At 45.6% G+C, this 18,025-nt stretch overlaps 1 protein-coding gene across 1 annotated transcript in view; it reads left to right on the top strand.

The window, feature by feature from the left end:
* The first annotated feature begins 234 nt into the window (after window positions 1-234).
* The window catches only part of tmem121ab (transmembrane protein 121Ab), a 45,894-nt gene continuing 28,103 nt past the window's right edge, over window positions 235-18,025 (top strand). Inside the window, exon 1 of the mRNA XM_053880365.1 lies at window positions 235-368. The gene's annotated coding sequence lies outside the window, so the exon portion shown is untranslated. The remainder of the gene's footprint in view (window positions 369-18,025) is intronic.

The raw sequence follows: 18,025 nt of genomic DNA, 5'->3' as shown, positions 1-18,025 counted from the left end.
GGCTCATTGAAACCCATCCGTGTGCAGGTGGTGGACGGTTTTTTGGGGGGAAAACGCCGTGATCGATCCGTGAGCGGGAGGAAGCGGATTTTTGCGGAGTGAGTGCAGAGAGAGCTTGTAGCGAGGTGATTGATGGAGAGGATTGATGAGCGAGCGGGAGAGAGAGAGGGGGGAGGGAGTGAAGGGGGGCAGAGCGGAGCCGCGGCAGTCGCTCTCGGCACAGCAGCTCCGCGCAGCCGCCCGGCGACACCTCGGCTTCCGACTCGCTCGTCCGCACCGCGCTGCGCCTCGGATGGGATTGTATTGGATGTGAACTTATCTGCGGATTGTAGCGGGGACTTCCGCCTCCTGGACGGACAGCGAGCGAGGTAAGAGTTGAGCACATCTGTCCGTGTTGGGGGGGGGGGAGATGGAGGCGGACTGAGGCGAGAGCAGTCCGGACTTGAGAGGCTGCAGCAGCGGCGGCGGAGGGCGCACTTTACTTTGGACACGAGACGCGCCTTTCACGCCGGTTATCACTTTTCTTCAGCTTGGTGTTTTCGGTGCGGCGGCGCGCGCCCACGTCATGGGGGCCCCCCCAAGATGCTGGTTTACGAGACTCGTGAGTCGAAAAGAGTGAGCTCGAGCCTGTTCTCGGGAGCCGTGGTGCGAGAGGGGTCGGCGCCTGCGCGCTGCCATCCGAGGCGCGTGCGCCATCGAGCGGAATCGTCGGCCCACGCGCCCGAACCGGGTCGGAGGGAGGGGTGTGGGTGGGGGCTGACAGCCGCAAAGCCCTGAACCCCCACCTCACACCGTGCGTGTGCGTGTGCGTGGACAGGTGTGTGAGACGCACACGAGCTTTTGGTTGTCTAATACGTTCAACTGTTACGGTTTACATGAGTGTGTGTGTGTGTGTGTGTGTGTGTGTGTGATTCTCTCCATCCGAGTTTGTGTGTGCGACACTGTGTGTGTCCTGGTTTGCGTGTGTGTGTGTGTGTGTTGGGCGTGCTGAAGTGAATCTGCGTGTGTGCGCACGCTTTGGCTCTAAATGACTGTGTTCCACGGTGTGTTCAGTTTTATGTGGGTTTTTTTTTTAAACCTCTATGTGTGTACCTGCTTCAGCCATACTTGTGGGGCCCAATTCTTGGAAATACACCTGCTTGTGGGGACATTTTTGCCTGTACCCACTAGGTTAAGGTCATTTGAATTAGGTGTATCTTTGGCCCCGGTCCTGGTTCAGGTTAGCCATGTGTATTGGATGGTTGTGTTGCGATGCCCATCCAGGTTTTCAAGTGTGTGCTATCTATGAAAAGAAGTAATAGAGGTTTGCTGGTCGGTTTTGCAAGGATTTTGTTGTCTAAATTTCGGACTGTTGTGTGGTTCTTGTGTTTGTGATCGTGCTCTGTGCCATGATTTCTGAAGGTTTAAGATGTAGTGAGTGTGTTTTAGTGTTTGTTGTTGCAAAGCTGATGTGAGTGTGCAAAGTTGTTTGTTGATGAGTGTGTGTACCTGGTTAATCTTCACTTGTGGGGACCAATTCTTGACTCAACACCTACTAGTGAGGACCTTATGCCTTTGTGGGCTCCTGGTTCAGGTTGGATGGTTTGGTTCAGGATGAGACACCAGCGAAAGCGTTATGGCAATGAGTGGTCCCCACAAATGTGTGTGTGTGTGTTGACAACTTTTCTGTGTGTGAATTCCATCAAGCTCCATTTTAACCCTCGGAAACGCCAGGTTTGGTCGGTCAACGGTCGTATTTTCTTGAGGTGAACGGAATCTCAAATGAGGTTTATTCAATAATGTAATGTGAACTTGAATTATTAAAAGCTTCGCCACGAGCAGCAAAACTTTCTCCTCCTAAAATAGCAGCCTCTCGTCCTTTAAGGTTCCTGCGCGAGCAGCCTTGTAATCCCAGCAGCTCATTAGCCGTTAGCCGGGATTAAACATGCGACCTTTACTCGACTGTTGCTGGGATTGGACGGGGCCACCCGCCCGCCGTGTCCTCCGGGCCTCATGCATCATTCCAGCGGTTTCCACACGCAGGAGTGAAGAGCGTCCTGGCCAGACTGATGCCTTGTAAAGGCTCGTTCTGGGGTCCTTCCAGGGACTGGATTTCAACGATGTCAATTAGGATTGTGATTACCGTGCACGTGAGATCGCTCTCGACAGCCAGCGCGTCTGATGCGCCGGCTCGGGCGGTGAGTGACGGGGAGTCAGTGGGTGGAACGTTGCGGAGATGTTGCCACGAGGTTTCACTCCAGCGTGCTTGGAAGAAACGCAGAGAGTCCGCGTGCTGCTTCTGGGCCATGAGGCGGCGGCTGGCGCTGTATAGACACCGCCTCTATATCTCGAAATGCAAATTAATCTTTCATGCTCAATTTATTATCCAATAAACACAGCTTGAATTTGAATGTGAATAGTGGCCCGACAGAGGTCAGTCGCCCGTAACTGCCTCCCAAACCGCCTCGACAGGCCGAGGCTAGCGGTGTGAGCCGGACAATGAATTTACATCCTTGAAGAGACACGCTCTTAGCACATATGCTAACATGCACCACCGAGTCTGACTATTGCAGGTGGAGCAGTTGATCTGCTGAGCTACTGAATGAAAACATCACTCACACATCTTATATCAGCGGTGGGCAAGGGCCACATTAGTAACTGTAACTGTAGTGAGGGGCCATCATGAAAAGAAAGACTGCGATGACTACAAAACATGACGGAAAAATATCCTCAATATAGACTTAAGTAACAAGGACAAGTTGACCCAAGTTGGAAGGATAGTAAGAAGTGTAAATATGTGATGATAAGTATTGAAATATTTCATTTCATATGCACTTCATTTTAATGTAAATCAACCTAACTATGGACCTGACGTTCAATATAAAAAGGCTATTTATTTTAAATCCTTCAATGTATTTTGAGCAAGAAGAAAAACACAAAAATGGCCAATGAAAGTTTTAGTATTGAAACAAGAACATGCAATATTTACGGCTCAAGTGGTGGCGGTGACTAAAAGAGAAAGAAGCAAATAAGCAGAAACATCACAACATATCTGTTATGGTTTTAGTCTTATGTCAAAAGGGCCACAAAAATATAGGCATCGGGCCACACACTTTGCCGAGGTCTGTCTTATGTGTGGTGGCTATGCTGTATTTATGTTGTTGGTGACCACCAGGGGGCTCCCTGAGAATGGCAACACTTTCACGTGAAGTTGGAATTATCTGAATAGCATGTAGATGAGTTTCTGGGACTCTAGTTACTAGACAGGAAGTGGAGCTGAATCGGACTCGTGGAATTGGCTCATGTGTCAGTGAGTCTCCTGAGTCACGTTGACTGGTTCACAAGTAAACTCTATCCAGTTGGGTTCCAGCTGACTCACAACACAATGAACATTTAGCTCTTTTGTCCTGGATGAGTATCGGTCCAACGTCAAGCCACCCATCAGAATCAGAATCAGAACAAGCTTTATTGCCAATGACGGTGAGGATCCCACCAACTAGGAAAGTGCCTTGGTACATGGTGCAATAATGAACAGAATAAAAAATATAAATACATAAAAACAGTAAAAAAATAAATAAATAGAAGTCATGAATAAACAACAAGGGCTGTTCACAAATCAGATGCGGCGTTGTGTCGGCACAGCCCAAATCCCCACCTTGGGTCTAATTTCTACCCTTTAAACAAAACATACCCTGCACCTTGACGTGACGTGAGAGACGGAATCTCTCCAGGAGACGCCCTGAGTCTTGACAAGCAATGGTTCTGCTCTGAGTCTCTCCTGGTTGACGAAAAAACCCGTGTTCTTGGGGTGACTGCAGAGGTGAGAGTAGAAATCCACCGGACAGTAGAGAGCTTTCTCTCTTGTCTCAGCTCTTCACGCTCGCAGGCCTGGCAGTTCACCTCAGGCAAAGAGAAGCTCTTGACCAAACCGGGGATCCGCTCCGCCCCGACTACACTGAGGCATTCAAAACTCACTTCAAGATTCACTTGTTGTGTGGTTGGGTTGGCACACTTGAAATACCAACCTACTCTAAACACGCTTGCATGGCGCCGAACCAAGAATTCATGTAGCCGACCCTTCTTTGTGAGCTTGGCCAGAAAACCAATGCTCCTTTCAAAACTTGTATTTTCCTGTCAACACAGTCTTCAGCAAGCAGATGCTCAAAATGACCCGTGAAGCCTTGTCCGTGTTTTGGATGAAAATATATGAAATGATCCGGCTGTTTGCTTGTATCTCTGAGATCTCTGATGCTTAGTAAGATACAAAACTAATTTAGCTGTGGCAGAGGTGAGGATTCTCATCATTGCAACAGCAGCGGAGCAAAGTGATGGAGAAGATAACAGCCGAAATGATCAATATTTATGAACATGGAAGTTGCGGCTGTGAGAAGTGGTCTGGCATTCTTCAGGGTCCAGTGTATCCTGAGGTGGCCCAGGCCTCTCCAACTGAGACGAGGCTCCTGGAATGACTGGTTTCATCCTTTGACTATGTTGCGCCCCAGAAGCTCTGGCTCCTCAGAGAGGCCTGGAACAAGGGTTTTAATGATTTGGCTTCGCTGCAGCTGGTTTTCCGTAGAGACAGGTCTGATATCCTCGTGGAGCCACAGCTCAAGGGAAGCCATTTGTAGTAGTTCAGGCCTCCGCCGGACAGATTTAATCCTTTGGCGTTCCCACAAGAGCTGGAGGAGGTACCTGCCATAGAGGTGGGAGGAGAAACTACCCTGGAGGATTGGAATGGATGCATTGGAAGGTTCTACAACCCTTACAATCTCTGATGGTCCACCATGGCAAGGTGTTCCCTGCGTGTCCATCTGGGTGGAGGCTTCTGGATGGATGACTCTCCCTCTTATTTGGCAGGGCTTCTTCACCAAGATTCAGGGGCCTCACTACTGGGTAGAGAAGCTCGGCCATTTTCTACACCAGGGGTCTTAAACCATTCCTTAAAACACCACAGTGGGTGCAGGTTTTTGCTCTCACGATCACCTTCTCTCCAATCCGGTGACTGAAGAATATGTCTCATCTGGATGGTTAAGCCATGTGAGCAAAAACCCGCACCCACGGCTACCCCTGTAGATCATCTTGAGACCCCAAACTTAGTGTCGGGCCTGGCCCAACTGGGACAGGGAGGGAACTGGAGGAAGGGTTGTCAAGGAGACTGTTGCGTAGCACCACATCAGTTATCATTTGCAGACTGAACGTGTGAAAGGGTGGCCTCAATACCTCGAACATGTCGGCATCAATGGTAAACCCAGGTTCATGCCACAGAAGAGGTGCTTCTCTCCGACGTGCAGCAGCACTGACTCCACTGCCAATTTATTTAGCATTGCAGATTGCCTGCTGATTTGCGTTTCATGAGCCTTACATGCCTTTTGTGCCATTGGCTGGTGTGTCTGCGGGCCACAGAACCCATTTACGACGCTCTTAAAATTCAGGCCCCTGCTAGGAAGTCAATTATATCCCATATTGCTATAAATACACGACAGCCTGGTTTTAGCACCAGTGAGCAGGCTCCCCCCTCCTCGCTCGGCCAATCATCCCATGGCCCTAAAACTCCCCCGCTTCCCTCTTCCCCTCCGCATCGTGGTCAATTTGACTGATCAAGCAGAGGCGACGTGGAAAGCAATAGCTGTCACAGAGAATATGAAACCGCGCTGATAACTGGGAGCGACTCCGAGTGAGGTGGCGCGCGGCTGCGGCGCCGGCGTCTTCTCCCCATCATTAGCTGAAACACAGCTGCTCTGGCATCATGATGCAAAAAAAGCTCCTCAGCTCCAGAAGGGGGGGGAGGGAGGGGTGCTGTGCAGGGCTATAATCTCCCTGACATAATGGCGCCCTCTCCAATCAATGGCCGGACGGCAGCGGCGATCGATAGCTGCCACGATGTACAATAACGGGGCGGAGGGGGAAAGCAGCCACGGGCCGTCACATGTTGACCCTGGAAAATACTTTGAAACTATACTCCTGAATGCTAGATGAAAAATCCCAACCTTGTTAGCAAGCCCTGTTTTATGGCTACATGATCTATGCTAATGTCGGCGCCGCGTTCTTCTAATCACGGCGCGTGCAAATGTCCAAAATACTCCAGACTGGCAAGTGTAAAGGGGACCGCCAAGATAAACTCCTGACACGAGAAACGTAAATAGAAAAAAGAGGAGAGGCAGCCGAGCGTTCACACGTCCACCTCATTCAATTAAAGGATTGTTGCCTCCCACAGGAGCCAGAAATTTCACTGCCTTTTAACCGTTAATTACGGTGAGCTTTTAAAAAAAAACAATCCACTCGGAGATTAGCGGCTTCGAGGAGCAAGATCTGAGGTGAGATTTGGTCGGCAGCGTCCCGGCAGGCGGAACGCTAGGATAAGTGTGAGGAGGCTTTGGTGGAAAACACAGATTGGAAAGGTCACAGCTTGGAGCTCGGTTACTCCAGCAGCGAAGCATGTTGGCTCCGCACAGAAGATAAGAAGTTTATCTGCGCGTCGGCGTGGGAGTGCCAGCGCTGGGGACTTAGCGGGGAATAGACATTGAAATTTCTCCGTGACGTGGTCATTTGTTCTCTCGTCAGGTCGCCGCCTGAGATGTTGACATTTGATGGTCTGAGATTGTAGTCGACGGGGATTTGAACCCACCCTCAACCTTGTGTAACCAAACCATGGCGTTCACTGACAGTCATTTCCTCTCCTCCTAGCGCTTGATGCTGCTCAGCTATAGGGTGTGAGGCGGGGGTCACCCCCACTTTCCCAAGTCACAGACAGACACGTCACTCAAACACAGGGACAATTCTAACATGAAGGAATCACCGTGTTCTTGGACTGTGGGAGGAAACCAGAGTGCCCAGGGAAAATCAGCAAGTGCAGTGAAAGCTGTGGTCGCGGTAGAACAACATGACATAGCATGTACAGTCTTTATTTTGGCTGAAAAAAGCTTCCATTCTAGACCCCTCCACCCCAAAAATACTAATAAACAAATAAGACAAAAAACACGACGAGACAATAAATGTTGCGTGACTTGTTTCCGAGCTGGCAGCATGTAGTGAGCACTCCTTGTTACGGGGCTCCTCACAAGGGCGGAGCCTGGCGGAGGTTTGGACGGGCGAAGTTTGAGAGGCTGTAGCTGCTGATCTGTTCAGAAACAGCCTGGAGAGAGATGGATCTGGAGGTCGGCCATGTTTGTTTACCTCCGCCCCGTATGGTGTTCGTGTGACGCTGCGCTCGTGAGCTCCGCTTTTTAGTTCCGTGTATTCTACATTTGAATCATGGGGATTTGGACATTTAGGAATGGATTCAGGATCCTTCATGCACATGACTCTCAACAAGGAGGAAATATGGTGCCGCACATGCCGCATGGAGGCAGTGGAATCGGTCCGAGGTTTGCGCCGGCTGGGCTTAAACATGTGACTTTGCTGTGAGGTGGCAATGCTAACCACTTCACAAAATTTTAACAGAATATAGCATGAAAAATTAACCAAAAAAAAAAAAAAAAGAAATTTATTTTAGCAAAAAAAATTCCTAGAGTGTGGAAAATGCTAGTGGCTAGCTAAAAAAATATATATGTAGATATAAATCAGTTAAAAAGCAGAAAACTAAAAAGTAAAAAAACTCGTGTCTAATGTGCCAATGAGGCAGAAGCCCAAACAGAAAATGATCTGATTTTAATGCCATGTAAGTGACATGAAACTGTTGACACAGTTTTATCATATCATCATATTATCATGTCTGAAGTGATGCTGAGATATGAAATATTGCGAATGTCGTTCATCAATGAATTACTCATTAATCAGATAAATTAATTTATATATTATTTAGTGTATCTTTAGTATAATATAATTAGCATCTAAAGAAATTCACTTTCTTTCTCTGCAGTCTGAGATGAACGATGACGAATGATGTCCATCCATGAACTGCCGTCTCATCATATTGAAGACAGCAGTTGAAAGTGTAGTGAGAGAATGAGAGACTGAATGTCACCTCACACGACGGGGAGGTTCTCAGTGCAGCACGAGTCGCCGGCACAAGCTCCCACAGGCCCGGGCCCTGTCCAGCAGGAATGTAGTGGTGAAATATAGGAGGCGCTGCAGCCCCTCCAGGCATGCGGTTATCAGGGATACAGAACTGATGGGAAATCAATCGGCGGGAGCGGACCGGCCCGTGGTGGAGGGAGGAACCCTGTCTCCTCCAGATCCACGCCTCGATGTCTGCAGCTCCCTGCGCCCCATCTGCACCCTGGCTTTTGTTCTCCGCTGGCGTCCGGCGTGCGAGCTGAAGTTCCGATTGATCGGCGAGGCCAGAGTTCGGATTAGTGGTGGTCCCGGAGGAGCCGGGTCGGGACAATGATCCTCCTCCTGGGGACGACGGTGATGTCTTCGATCCAAGTGGCGACGATCATCTTTAAACATCTCATCATTGATCGTTTCTCTGGTTTCAACATGGCCTCCAGCTCCCGACAGAAAACCTGCGGGACACGGCCTGACCTTTTCAGCGACAAATAAAACTGCCCCGATGGAAAAACCCTCATCTTTAAATCCATCAGCAAAGTTGAGCGACTTTCATCACTGGGCACCAAAACAGCTGTCGATACATGTATGTTGTCTACCCCAGTGATGCTTAACCAGAGGGCTGGGACCCATGGTTGGGCCGCGAGCGCCCCTTCGAGGGCCGCTAGAGGTTTTTTTGTTTTACACCTCTGGGCCGTGAGACGCTCAGTTTTAATACATGAGCCACGTATGGTGGCAGTAGTGTATCAGATCTGTGATAGTTACCAACTATAGAGAAGTGAGAAAATCTATTCGTGAAAGCACCTGTCGAAGCAGTTTTGTAACATTTTATGGCGATACTTTCATTTGCACTTTACTTATATCTTCTGTGGAGTTTAAATAAAATATATTATTTTTATTTTACGATATTTAGACATGCATTTATTATATTTATTTTATTCAGAATTTGATGCAGTTTTTCCAATTTTCTCAACATTTTGCATCAGGTCTATTTTTTTCTATTTTTCATCAGAAAATGTGATGAATATGACTCGCACATGGTTCTGCTGCTGGATGGACTTTTCGATGACAAATATATTTGCAATGATCACATGGTTTCACGTCATTTCACAAGGTTTTGAGGATTGAATGTGGTTAAATATGGTCGTTGATCACAAATGAAATCAAGAGTCATGACTCAGTTCTGTTCCTTGAATGGGCCCCGGGTCCGTTTGTTCTGGGAAAGGTGGGCCCAGAGATCAGAAAGGTTGAGACCCCCTGGTGCGCACATCTCCATACCAATGCACAGATGTGAGCGAGTCACAAAAGAGTGCTCCTCTGCCTCTTATTTATTCCTGGGATGGTTATCGCACAACATTTCCGACGCTGAAAAGCAGCGTCGTATTTCAGGAATCTGGAATCCCGAACAGCTGTGCATCAGTTTTCCGTGATCCTCTGCCTGTGACTGTATTTTCCAGCTTATCCCCCAAAAAAGAACAATTATGGGGAGCACATTAGCGCCCAAGCTGCCGCACGCTGCTCATTTATGATGTGAAAGCTTCCTGTAATTAGGTTTTTAAATCGTCGGCAAATAACATCAGATGTTCGAGGGAGAAAAAGCAGATTGGCGGGTTTATTTGCGCAGCAGCTCTGTGAACTGTTGGGACTTGGAAGAACCGACGTGTAACACGCACAGCTTCCCCTCTGCACTGACGTCGGTCTTCTGGAGGTGCGGACTGGGAAGCTAGCTTGTGTCTTCTGGCACGACTTGTCTGCGTGCGCGCCGTGTGTAGCTCGTGCTGGACTGGTGCCCCCGAAGTCAATGGGGTAGACAACGACAAAGAAGTTTCTGAAACTCCAGATAAAATGCTAGCAAAACTAGCTAAGATAATAGCAGCACTAGTAGTAAGAGTTGTGCCGCAGCACACAAAATGTAGCGCTCCAAGCTTCTAAATCTGCACACATTTGGGACAAATTCAGGAAACATAAACTTGTACGTGGACATTTTACAAGGGAGAAGAAGGAGACCTACGTTTTCTGAGAATATATCCAGCATATTTTTTATTTTAGCAATTTTTTTTTATTTATTTTGAGGGACAAATACTGTTAGAATTTGTACTTACTTTTAAAATATTATTTAAAGAAAATTATTAAATTTAACTCAACATTTCCATATTGCTATTAATAGCTATCGGGGAAATGAAAACAGAGTCATAAAATGGAGTAAAAGAGAACATACCAAGTTATATATAGAATTGAAATACTAATGAATGATGAAAAAGTACTTATGTGGACCACATAAAGAGTAACACGAATGAACCGCTCAAAGCTTTGAAAATCTGATGGATATTCCAAAGTGTCTGGCATAAAATATTATTTAAGCAGGAGAACCGTGTGGTGCGTTCCAGTTATCTTCGGAGGTGGGAAATTCTAAGCTCCACCCCCTCCGTCCTGAGTTCACAAAGATGGTTGCAGTGGATTGAGCTCTTAACTTGTTTCCTCTCCCGCTAAATGTATAGCATAGTTCAACGCAGATATTAAGAAATATTTCTGTAGTGTAACTTTTAATAGTCATGTACAGTCACGCTGTATATGCGAACTACAATGTGGACTGTGCTAACAGTGGCTATCTCTAGCCTGGAGGACTTCCCACTTTGGGTACTGGAACCTGCTGATCTCAGCAGTAACATCTCTTCCCAGCGCCGAGTTCCAACTTGCAAGGGAAATGGAATGCACCGTTGAACTTCTTTGCTGACTTTACAAGGAAGAAGAAGTAAAGCTATGCTCTCTGGTGAACAAGTGTCCCCACAACTTATTAACTGCCATCTGTATTTCGCCTTTTCATTTGTGTTCCAATTCATCATGCGGCTCCACATGACCGGGCGGTCGTGAAGGCACCGCTGCGCGGCAGATTGATGCCATAATCCCAGCCGTCCGGGGACTCTGGCGGTGATTCCGTCATCAACACGCTGCGCCCGGAGGAAACTCTTGTTTATCTCATGTCAGTAATCACCGTTCTTCATCTGCGCTGGAGAGCGACGCATTTGAAAAGTGGAAAATGGGATCTAACTTTGTCGGCGCTGATCTGATTACGCTCATCCGCCATGATGTTCACTCGCCAGTGTTCCGCAGCAGAATGTGATTCAGATTGGCGTAATTGGATGGAGCGCGGGATGGATTGGAACAGATTTGGGGAATGATTTGGAAAGCCAGCTGGTTCGGCTCCTCGGCTGCAGCGCCCCCTTGTGTTCAGTCCAGTTGCTTGGATGAGAAGCTCGTCTTCCGCTGAGGTTGGATTTGTTGTTGTGTTTTGCCTCGTTCCTTCGCTGACTGTCAGAATAACAAGGGCTTCCCCAGCGCCGCCGTCAGCGCCTCGCGCTGTATGAATGAATAAGAAAACACAACACTCAAACTGTTCGACATTAACAACCCACATTTGTCCTGCCAGCAATTAACAAGACGCCGTTCGACAACATCCGCTAACGCTGACACATAATCTCAGCGCTAATGGCTACATTTAAAAGTAAATAAATATTATTATTATTATTTTAACATTTTAAAAAGTGACTACAGTTTAGAGTACATCTTTCTGGAAACAGAATTTTGAAGATGAGGATTGTGACATGTAAACATTGTTATTGTTTTGATAAACCAATAATAAAATAAATTAATTAATACAAAAAAAAATAAATAAATAACAGAAATCTCAGAAAAAAGTCATAGCTATTATCAATAGAAATTTTAAAACATGTAATAATAACTTTAATAAAAACTACTTTTACATTTAATAGTGAAAAACAGCACTGTCTCGATGCCAAATATATAAAATAAAATAAAGATAAACTGCGAGTCAATGTTGATCGAGGGTCAGGATGAATGTCAGGATTATTATTATTATTTTATTATTGTGAGTCCAAGTGTAATAACACTAGGAGTTCCAAAGTCTTTCAACGCAACTGAGGACCCACCACCAGAATCTCCCACTACTCTACTGACAGCCCCTGAACGCATCACTCTTTATCGCGTCTATTTTGGGGCCCTGAGGTTTGGAGCGCAGGAGTCGAAACCACAGTGACCTGTGTCGATCTCAGACCTGAAAGGCAACTGGTGAAAAGCGGCCATTTTCTTCTTCGCTCACGAATGTGTCGGGATAATAACAAGCATTTTGTCCTGACGTACGCCCTGGTGGTGACGGACCATCATCACGTGTGGACCAAAGAAGAGCGGGCGATGTTTACGTCCGCCCGACTCATTTAGCGTCCTGCTACAGCAAATGTGCCGGCGCATGTGGAAGCGTGGGCTAGATGAATGTGAATACTTGTTATGCTGACAGTTCGGCCATTTGCGCCGCGGCGCGGACACGCTTGCTTACAGCCATTTCCTGTAAACGCTGCGCAGCTACCCACACAGCAGAGAAAATGGGAATCCAGCACGCGGCTGTGTGGCGCCTTAATATTTATGGTCATTTACACGACATTTCCTGTGCGTCCGTGGCGAAAGCTGCCCGCTGCAGCGCCGCCATACAGGACATGAATTAGATATGAGGCCGACGGCAGAAGCTGTTTTGCTTCCGCTCAGGAATTACAGCAAACAAACAGTCCGAGACTGGCTGTTTCACTGTGAGCTAGGTGGGAAAATGTCATTATTCATGCTTCGATGTGGACTGGAGCTCCTGATGTTCACGACAGGAACATAAGGATTAGGCAAGAAGCAACACTTGTTTCAGGCCTAGTGACACCTGCTGGAGCCCTGGAGAACCGCAGTCAAACAAATGTGGATAGATAGATAGATAGATAGATAGATAGATGGATTGATGTTGGATAGATAGATAGATAGATAGATAGATAGATAGATAGACAGACAGACAGACAGACAGACAGACAGACAGACAGACAGACAGACAGATAGATAGATAGATAGATAGATAGATAGATAGATAGATAGATTGATGGATTGATGTTGGATAGATAGATCGATAGATAGATAGATAGATAGACAGACAGACAGACAGATAGATAGATAGATAGATAGATAGATAGATAGATAGATAGATAGATGGATGATAGATAGATAGATAGATAGATAGATGGATGGATGGATGGATGGACGGACGGACGGACGGACGGGCGGGCGGGCGGGCGGACGGACGGACGGACGGACAGACAGACAGACAGACAGACAGACAGACAGACAGACAGACAGACAGACAGACAGATAGATAGATAGATAGATAGATAGATGGATGATAGATAGATAGATAGATAGATAGATAGATAGATAGAACGTCAAATTTCAAATACATTTTAGCAACAAAATTTCTTGGAAATTGTTCATTGTAAATAAAGAATAATGGACAAAACATTTCATCAAAAACAAAAATAAATAAATCAAAAATAAGTAAGAAATTGTTTTGCTGGCTGAAAAAGTGTACATTTTATAATAAAAAATTATAAATTATTTTTAATTATAAGTGAATTGATGTTAAAAAATATATCTATAATCATTAATATTTACTTACAGTAAAGAAAAAGGTTTACGATAAAATAAGAGTTTGAGGGCATATTAATAAAAAAAAGTACTTAGAAGAAAATTGCACTCCAAAACAGTTCACACAGAATAATACTAAAAATATCAATGAAAAAGTTGTGTTTGAGAATTGGATGAGAGACAGCGGACCTTCTTCACCTCAGGCCAGTCAAAGGCAGCGTGACTCTGTTGCTGCTCGTGAGCGCCTCCTCTCTGCTGCGGCTCTTCAGCAGAATCTGTATGTCTGTCGCGTTGCGGGGCCGAGCGCGCACGACTGTAATTTCATGAGCCGCTAATTAAGTGGAGCGCGTCGGCGAGCTCTGAAACCGAGGCTGTCATTACTCCATTAGCACACAAACACGCGGGCCACCCGCGAGCCTGGTGGTCCACCTCTCGTCGCTGCCCCGCGTGTCTCGTGAGGAAGACGCCAGCGCTCGACTCGCACTCGCGCCAGCACCCGACCTCCTTTGAGTCTGGGTCCTTGTAGCTTGTGCTGGTGTCGCGGTGCTTCTTTCAAGCCAACACATCCGACCTGCCACATTTCTCAGTGTTGCTCCATGGTTCAAAGTTCTATTGAAGCCGGATCTGACCCCGGCCTTTCGTGTGGTTTTCAGTTTTACCTGGACATTTGGCAAAGAGCTTTTGATCGACGAATCACCTAGTTTTTAACAGCCTTTTTCTAATGCCACGTTCAGCTACATTCATCCTGCTGAGGGTTTCCACTGCTGTTGTGATGCGATGGGCCGGTGAGGCTTCATGAAACAGTGACCATGTTCTCAGCGCCCACTAGAGGGCAGTCTTGGTTTGAGCTGGAATTGAAATGTTGCCCATCACAACTGAATATTAGTCCTGCGCTTACACTCTGATCACGATTTTCCAATCTATCAATAGCTTCTTCCTTTGTTTAATGGATATTTTTATTATTATTTTTTATATTCTTTGTCCTACTTGTTTTGTATAATTTTTGTTGGTTTGTTTTTAGTTTATTTTGTTTTCAAAACGCTATTTTAATTTTCATGAGTATTTTATGAAATGTATTATGATTATTATTATGTATTTAAGTAGTCATAAGTGTATATACTTAGACTGGCAGAATATTTTTTGTTGAGCATGTTCTTTATTTAATTATATTGAATTTGTGGTTTAAAAAATATAATTAAAAAATAAATAAAAACTTCCCCCCATTTTCTCTCATTTCCTAAAAGAAGCCTTTGCAAAATTATTCCCTTGTTGTTTTCCCTTGTTATTTTTTCCCCACTTTTTGGGCCATTTTTTTCTTCACTTTTTTTTCATTTTTTTTTCCATTTATAGCTTTTTTCTGGGTTTTGCTCTACAATAGCGAACAAATACAGAACTGTGTCAACACAGCATCACTGTGTTTTTATTAAATTATAAACTGTATTTGAAAGACGACTCAAACATGTAAAAACAAAATCTCACAAATAAGTGAATGAAGCTGAAAATGGAGCATGAAAGATGTCAGCTGAAGCCGCCGCTCACCGGAGGAAAGTCATTTGACAGCGGCAGGTGGAGCTGCTGCGTCACTCCCCTCCAGTGAGGACCGGAGCTCCAGGACGCCTCCCCCCCGCCCGCCCTCCTCTCCTGACCTCAGCTCACCTCCTGCTTTCCCTGCCGCTCTCTTGGATCTGGGCTGCACTTAAACATCAGCACTAACAGGCAGGAAGATAATACGCGAACACGCGCCCCGCGGTGATGAACTCTGAGCTGTGTGTGAGCCGTGATAGAAGGAGCTGCTTCTAATCTCCGCTGCTGTTGTGTGTGTGTGTGTGTGTGTGTGTGTGTGTGTGTGTGAGACTACAATTTGTATGTCAGATGCAGTCCACACACGTCAAAGTGCTGCAGGGTTTTTCTCATCTTCGGTGACGACTCGGGTTTTTTCATCCGTCGCTCAGCCCAGCGAGGCGCTAATAAGCATTCTGCCAGCAACCAGACTCCGCAATTATCCCCAAAACCATGGGAGGGACTGATAAACAGAGATGAAACGCTTGTTTGATGCAAAAGTCCTGGTGGAAATCAAGAGGGGCTTTTTTTTACTCTGCCTCAAATGTAAAACGGGGAAATGTGAACCTTTGCAGCGGAATGGAGGAACTCTGGTGGGAAATGTGACTCGCGCGACTTGATGTGTGTGAGGCCGAGTCGGGAGTCATGTGATGTTTCAGGAAGGCGTGAAGACACGTCATTGGCTTCAGGTGACTTGACACTGACTCATTCAACGTGTCTGAGCTGGTCTGTCAGACACGAGTCTCTGTGTCATCTGTGTCGTTCCTCGGTCCTGTTAGAGTCACACGTATCAACGAGTCGGACACATCACCAAGACAGTGACTATAAAGAGGTGATGACTCAGTCTGGCTGCTGGCTATGAGTGAGTCAGTCAATAAACCAGTGAGTCCTACACATGCAGAGAAGTGCGATAAACTATCTTGAACGCTGTTGAAATCTTGTATCCGCTAGAGGGCTCCTTGTACACCCAGTCTGAATCAAACGTTAGACAGGAAGTTTTTGTGAGTCCGCAACATCTGAATGAGTCTAGGTGTTTGTGTGACTCTTAGTCAAAACCATCTCAGTCTTAGTACTGTGAGCTGCTCGATACTTACCCGCTAGTTCCATAGAAGTGGTTCTGAGTCACCGAATCTTTGAGTCAAATTGAGAGAGCCTCCTCTCAGACTGTCTGAAAGGAGCCAAAACATCTTTGTCATATTTTGATCCGATCTGTGGTGTCAATGAGTCCCACATAGCCAAATGAGTCTGAGGCTTGGTTAGTTGCTGTTGATATGAAGTAAACTGGGATCACACATCCAAGAGAATCCAGTCGACTCAGTCGACAGGAAGCGGTGAGGAATCATGGGATCACACATTCGTGTGAGTCAGTTGGCAGGATGTGAGTCCCTGATATCATGGTGAGTCTTTGAAACAGGTGTAGAAGGTCCAGTTTATGAGTCTCACACACCCAGATGAGTCCATGCACCTGAGATATGACGTAGGACTGGTCTAACTGCGTTGCACATTTCCTTCTGTGTGACAGGAAGGGATTCAGAATCCTGAAAACAGAGTTGCACAATTTTAAGTGAGTCACAGAGACGAAAGTTGGCGGACAGGAAGTAGACGCCCGTATGACGTGGATGAGTATTTGGAATCAGATCGACAGGAAGCAGGTCCAGCTGGACTCACTGTGTCGCACATGTTTGAGTGAATCCTCATCTGACTCAACAGGATTCAGAGTCTGGCAGAGAGTGAATCACTGTGAGTCACAAGACTGATGCACTGAGTCACACAAACCCAGGAGAGCGATTGGACTCGGGACTGGTCCTGGTGTTTTTGCTGAACCGTTTCCACGTCTGTTTGCTAAGCGTGTTTCGGCGAGTCCTTTGTTTTCTATTTCGGTTCGTCTGCTAGTTTGAAAGCATCAAACATGGCGAGCAGCTCACACCGTTCTCTGCAAGCGTCGGCCAGCACTCGCCGTTTCATCCCCGTCAGAGCGCTGGCAGACTCGCACTCTCTGGCGGTGTTTGTGCAAGCCAGGGACGCGCAGAAGCTTCGGCGGCCAGTTGGCGGCGGCCAAGAGAAACAGCTCAGGGAAGGAAGACAAACCGCTTTCTGTTTCCCCTCAGATGGTTGTGGACTCAACAAAAACCGACCAGTTGATTCCAGAAATCCAGAGAGGCTGCAGCGTTAGCTCTGCTTCTCCACCGTTACACTCAGACCCAGTTTGATGCAGACTGAAAAGGCAGCACGACACAGGTTTCATTTACGATTTAAATCATCAATAAAATGTACAAAGTATAGTCAGGAAAAAAAAGATTATTCATTTCATTCAATTTTATTGTTTTATTTTCTACCTTTTCCTGAGTTCCTTTTGACTTTATTTGTCCAATTTGAAAATTCATTTTTTTTAAACTCCCATCCTTGCTTTGTTGAAACTTGTTTTTTTTTTTCAAGTGCTGTTAAACTATTTATTTATTTATTTATTTATATATGTTGTTATTCTTCATTTGTTTTATTTATCAATATTTTCATAATAATAATATAATTATATATACCATATAGTCCTTTATACAGTTAATAAATGTGTATGATGCTACATATGATTTTACATTTAATTTACATATAATTTATGATATACATATAATTATTTTATAATTGATACTTTTGTTTTACATGTTTTTTTCACTTTATTTAGTTTTTTGTTTGTTTTGTTTTAAAAACGTTTTAAAACATATTTTTATTTGTATTGTTCATAATAATAATTATTATATTATTATTATTAATAAATAATTATTATTATTTATTATTAATAAATAATTATTATTATTTATTGGGTTTTTTTCCCGGGATTCGGATTTGTATCTTTTGTCTGTCTGTATCTGTGTTAACAATGCTAACTGCTAGCTCAAGTGATGTGAGATATTCCAGAGCAGTGTGTGCGCTTGACTGGCCTCGTGTGTATGCTCCTGCTCTCTGGATCAGCTCCATGTCCTGGAGTCTCGTCCCTGGTATCTGAAGCGCTGACCGATATCTCGGCTGTAATGGACGC

The sequence above is a fragment of the Synchiropus splendidus genome, chromosome 12, assembly GCF_027744825.2.
Source record: "Synchiropus splendidus isolate RoL2022-P1 chromosome 12, RoL_Sspl_1.0, whole genome shotgun sequence".
Lineage (NCBI taxonomy): Eukaryota > Metazoa > Chordata > Actinopteri > Syngnathiformes > Callionymidae > Synchiropus > Synchiropus splendidus.
The sequence above is the reverse complement of the archived record's forward strand: the minus strand, read 5'-3'. Positions and strand labels throughout refer to the sequence as shown.